Raw genomic sequence first — 5,000 nt, forward strand, 5'->3', positions numbered from 1 at the left:
AGCGCGCCCGTCTTCGGGGCTTGTTGCTGGCCGTTGGAGGAGCTCCAGCGGACCGGGGGGAGCGCGCCCGTCTTCGGGGCTTGTTGCTGGCCGTTGGAGGAGCTCCAGCGGACCGCGGGGAGCGCGCCCGTCTTCGGGGCTTGTTGCTGGCCGTTGGCGGACCGGGGGGAGCGCGCCCGTCTTCGGGGCTTGTTGCTGGCCGTTGGCGGAGCTCCAGCGGACCGGGGGGAGCGCGCCCGTCTTCGGGGCTTGTTGCCGGCCGTTGGAGGAGCTCCAGCGGACCGCGGGGAGCGCGCCCGTCTTCGGGGCTTGTTGCTGGCCGTTGGCGGAGCTCCAGCGGACCGCGGGGAGCGCGCCCGTCTTCGGGGCTTGTTGCTGGCCGTTGGCGGAGCTCCAGCGGACCGCGGGGAGCGCGCCCGTCTTCGAGGCTTGTTGCTGGCCGTTGGAGGAGCTCCAGCGGACCGCGGGGAGCGCGCCCGTCTTCGGGGCTTGTTGCTGGCCGTTGGAGGAGCTCCAGCGGACCGGGGGGAGCGCGCCCGTCTTCGGGGCTTGTTGCTGGCCGTTGGAGGAGCTCCAGCGGACCGGGGGGAGCGCGCCCGTCTTCGGGGCTTGTTGCTGGCCGTTGGCGGAGCTCCAGCGGACCGGGGGGAGCGCGCCCGTCTTCGGGGCTTGTTGCTGGCCGTTGGAGGAGCTCCAGCGGACCGCGGGGAGCGCGCCCGTCTTCGGGGCTTGTTGCTGGCCGTTGGCGGAGCTCCAGCGGACCGCGGGGAGCGCGCCCGTCTTCGAGGCTTGTTGCTGGCCGTTGGAGGAGCTCCAGCGGACCGCGGGGAGCGCGCCCGTCTTCGGGGCTTGTTGCTGGCCGTTGGAGGAGCTCCAGCGGACCGGGGGGAGCGCGCCCGTCTTCGGGGCTTGTTGCTGGCCGTTGGAGGAGCTCCAGCGGACCGGGGGGAGCGCGCCCGTCTTCGGGGCTTGTTGCTGGCCGTTGGCGGAGCTCCAGCGGACCGGGGGGAGCGCGCCCGTCTTCGGGGCTTGTTGCTGGCCGTTGGAGGAGCTCCAGCGGACCGCGGGGAGCGCGCCCGTCTTCGGGGCTTGTTGCTGGCCGTTGGAGGAGCTCCAGCGGACCGCGGGGAGCGCGCCCGTCTTCGGGGCTTGTTGCTGGCCGTTGGAGGAGCTCCAGCGGACCGGGGGGAGCGCGCCCGTCTTCGGGGCTTGTTGCTGGCCGTTGGAGGAGCTCCAGCGGACCGCGGGGAGCGCGCCCGTCTTCGGGGCTTGTTGCTGGCCGTTGGCGGACCGGGGGGAGCGCGCCCGTCTTCGGGGCTTGTTGCTGGCCGTTGGCGGAGCTCCAGCGGACCGGGGGGAGCGCGCCCGTCTTCGGGGCTTGTTGCCGGCCGTTGGAGGAGCTCCAGCGGACCGCGGGGAGCGCGCCCGTCTTCGGGGCTTGTTGCTGGCCGTTGGAGGAGCTCCAGCGGACCGCGGGGAGCGCGCCCGTCTTCGGGGCTTGTTGCTGGCCGTTGGAGGAGCTCCAGCGGACCGGGGGGAGCGCGCCCGTCTTCGGGGCTTGTTGCTGGCCGTTGGAGGAGCTCCAGCGGACCGCGGGGAGCGCGCCCGTCTTCGGGGCTTGTTGCTGGCCGTTGGAGGAGCTCCAGCGGACCGCGGGGAGCGCGCCCGTCTTCGGGGCTTGTTGCTGGCCGTTGGCGGACCGGGGGGAGCGCGCCCGTCTTCGGGGCTTGTTGCTGGCCGTTGGCGGAGCTCCAGCGGACCGGGGGGAGCGCGCCCGTCTTCGGGGCTTGTTGCCGGCCGTTGGAGGAGCTCCAGCGGACCGCGGGGAGCGCGCCCGTCTTCGGGGCTTGTTGCTGGCCGTTGGAGGAGCTCCAGCGGACCGCGGGGAGCGCGCCCGTCTTCGGGGCTTGTTGCTGGCCGTTGGAGGAGCTCCAGCGGACCGGGGGGAGCGCGCCCGTCTTCGGGGCTTGTTGCTGGCCGTTGGAGGAGCTCCAGCGGACCGCGGGGAGCGCGCCCGTCTTCGGGGCTTGTTGCTGGCCGTTGGCGGACCGGGGGGAGCGCGCCCGTCTTCGGGGCTTGTTGCTGGCCGTTGGCGGAGCTCCAGCGGACCGGGGGGAGCGCGCCCGTCTTCGGGGCTTGTTGCTGGCCGTTGGAGGAGCTCCAGCGGACCGCGGGGAGCGCGCCCGTCTTCGGGGCTTGTTGCTGGCCGTTGGAGGAGCTCCAGCGGACCGCGGGGAGCGCGCCCGTCTTCGGGGCTTGTTGCTGGCCGTTGGAGGAGCTCCAGCGGACCGGGGGGGAGCCGGGCGTTCGAGTTGCCCAGGCAGGGGGTTATCCTCCACTAGCAAACCTCCATGAGCAGCGGAGCCCGTCAGCTGCGCCAAAAAGAACCACACGAGGGCGACCTGGGGTTGAAATCCCCCGCCACATAGGAACGAATGCCGGGCGTTCGAGTTGCCCAGGCAGGGGGTTATCCTCCACTAGCAAACCTCCATGAGCAGCGGAGCCCGTCAGCTGCGCCAAAAAGAACCACACGAGGGCGACCTGGGGTTGAAATCCCCCGCCACATAGGAACGAATGCCGGGCGTTCGAGTTGCCCAGGCAGGGGGTTATCCTCCACTAGCAAACCTCCATGAGCAGCGGAGCCCGTCAGCTGCGCCAAAAAGAACCACACGAGGGCGACCTGGGGTTGAAATCCCCCGCCACATAGGAACGAATGCCGGGCGTTCGAGTTGCCCAGGCAGGGGGTTATCCTCCACTAGCAAACCTCCATGAGCAGCGGAGCCCGTCAGCTGCGCCAAAAAGAACCACACGAGGGCGACCTGGGGTTGAAATCCCCCGCCACATAGGAACGAATGCCGGGCGTTCGAGTTGCCCAGGCAGGGGGTTATCCTCCACTAGCAAACCTCCATGAGCAGCGGAGCCCGTCAGCTGCGCCAAAAAGAACCACACGAGGGCGGCCTGGGGTTGAAATCCCCCGCCACATAGGAACGAATGCCGGGCGTTCGAGTTGCCCAGGCAGGGGGTTATCCTCCACTAGCAAACCTCCATGAGCAGCGGAGCCCGTCAGCTGCGCCAAAAAGAACCACACGAGGGCGGCCTGGGGTTGAAATCCCCCGCCACATAGGAACGAATGCCGGGCGTTCGAGTTGCCCAGGCAGGGGGTTATCCTCCACTAGCAAACCTCCATGAGCAGCGGAGCCCGTCAGCTGCGCCAAAAAGAACCACACGAGGGCGGCCTGGGGTTGAAATCCCCCGCCACATAGGAACGAATGCCGGGCGTTCGAGTTGCCCAGGCAGGGGGTTATCCTCCACTAGCAAACCTCCATGAGCAGCGGAGCCCGTCAGCTGCGCCAAAAAGAACCACACGAGGGCGACCTGGGGTTGAAATCCCCCGCCACATAGGAACGAATGCCGGGCAACCAGGGGTCGAAATCCCCCATTGAAATGAATGGCGGGCAACCAGGGGTCGAAGTCCCCCATTGAAATGAATGGCGGGCAACCAGGGGTCGAAGTCCCCCATTGAAATGAATGGCGGGTTACCAGGGGTCGAAATCCCCCATTGAAATGAATGGCGGGCGACCAGGGGTCGAAATCCCCCATTGAAATGAATGGCGGGCAACCAGGGGTCGAAGTCCCCCATTGAAATGAATGGCGGGCAACCAGGGGTCGAAGTCCCCCATTGAAATGAATGGCGGGCTACCAGGGGTCGAAATCCCCCATTGAAATGAATGGCGGGCGACCAGGGGTCGAAATCCCCCATTGAAATGAATGGCGGGCAACCAGGGGTCGAAGTCCCCCATTGAAATGAATGGCGGGCAACCAGGGGTCGAAGTCCCCCATTGAAATGAATGGCGGGCTACCAGGGGTCCAAGTCCCCCATTGAAATGAATGGCGGGCTACCAGGGGTCGAAGTCCCCCATTGAAATGAATGGCGGGCTACCAGGGGTCGAAATCCCCCATTGAAATGAATGGCGGGCGACCAGGGGTCGAAATCCCCCATTGAAATGAATGGCGGGCGACCAGGGGTCGAAATCCCCCATTGAAATGAATGGCGGGCAACCAGGGGTCGAAGTCCCCCATTGAAATGAATGGCGGGCTACCAGGGGTCGAAATCCCCCATTGAAATGAATGGCGGGCGACCAGGGGTCGAAATCCCCCATTGAAATGAATGGCGGGCTACCAGGGGTCCAAGTCCCCCATTGAAATGAATGGCGGGCTACCAGGGGTCGAAGTCCCCCATTGAAATGAATGGCGGGCTACCAGGGGTCGAAATCCCCCATTGAAATGAATGGCGGGCGACCAGGGGTCGAAATCCCCCATTGAAATGAATGGCGGGCAACCAGGGGTCGAAAGTCCCCATTGAAATGAATGGCGGGCGACCAGGGGTCGAAATTCCCCATTGAAATGAATGGCGGGCAACCAGGGGTCGAAATTCCCCATTGAAATGAATGGGCCCATTCATTTTCAATGGCCGGGCTACCAGGGGCGCAGTACCACCTGTCGTCATTAGGGGCGCTGTAGATAGGGGACCGAGTCCCCCCATTCGAGAGGTTTGCACCCAAACCTCAAAATGGTTGGTGTACAATTATAGGAGAGACCTTTTTAAGACGTGGGAGCTCCAGGGCAAATCAAGGGAGGCTCGACCAACCCATATCCGCTTTAGATGCACTTTAGGTCGGACTCCCTTGCCAGATGGTCCCCTCCTCAGCCTGGTTCTCGAATTTTTTCTAAGTCAGCCCAACTTGGAAATATTTTCAGAGTGCCACTTTCAAGGGAGTTTCGCCCAACCCCTATCCGCCTAAGAGGCACTTCAGGTCGGCCTGACTGGCCACATTTTCCCCCTCCTCATCCTGGTTCTCGAATTTTTTCTAAGTCAGCCAAACTTGGAAATTTTTTCAGAGTGCCACTTTCAAGGGAGTTTCGCCCAACCCCTATCCGCCTAAGAGGCACTTCGGGTCGGCCTGACTGGCCACATTTTCCCCCTCCTCATCCTGGTTCTC

This window comes from Leptonotus elevatus, unplaced genomic scaffold, assembly GCF_054856555.1.
Source record: "Leptonotus elevatus isolate MCC_2025b unplaced genomic scaffold, RoL_Lele_1.0 HiC_scaffold_116, whole genome shotgun sequence".
Classification (NCBI taxonomy): domain Eukaryota; kingdom Metazoa; phylum Chordata; class Actinopteri; order Syngnathiformes; family Syngnathidae; genus Leptonotus; species Leptonotus elevatus.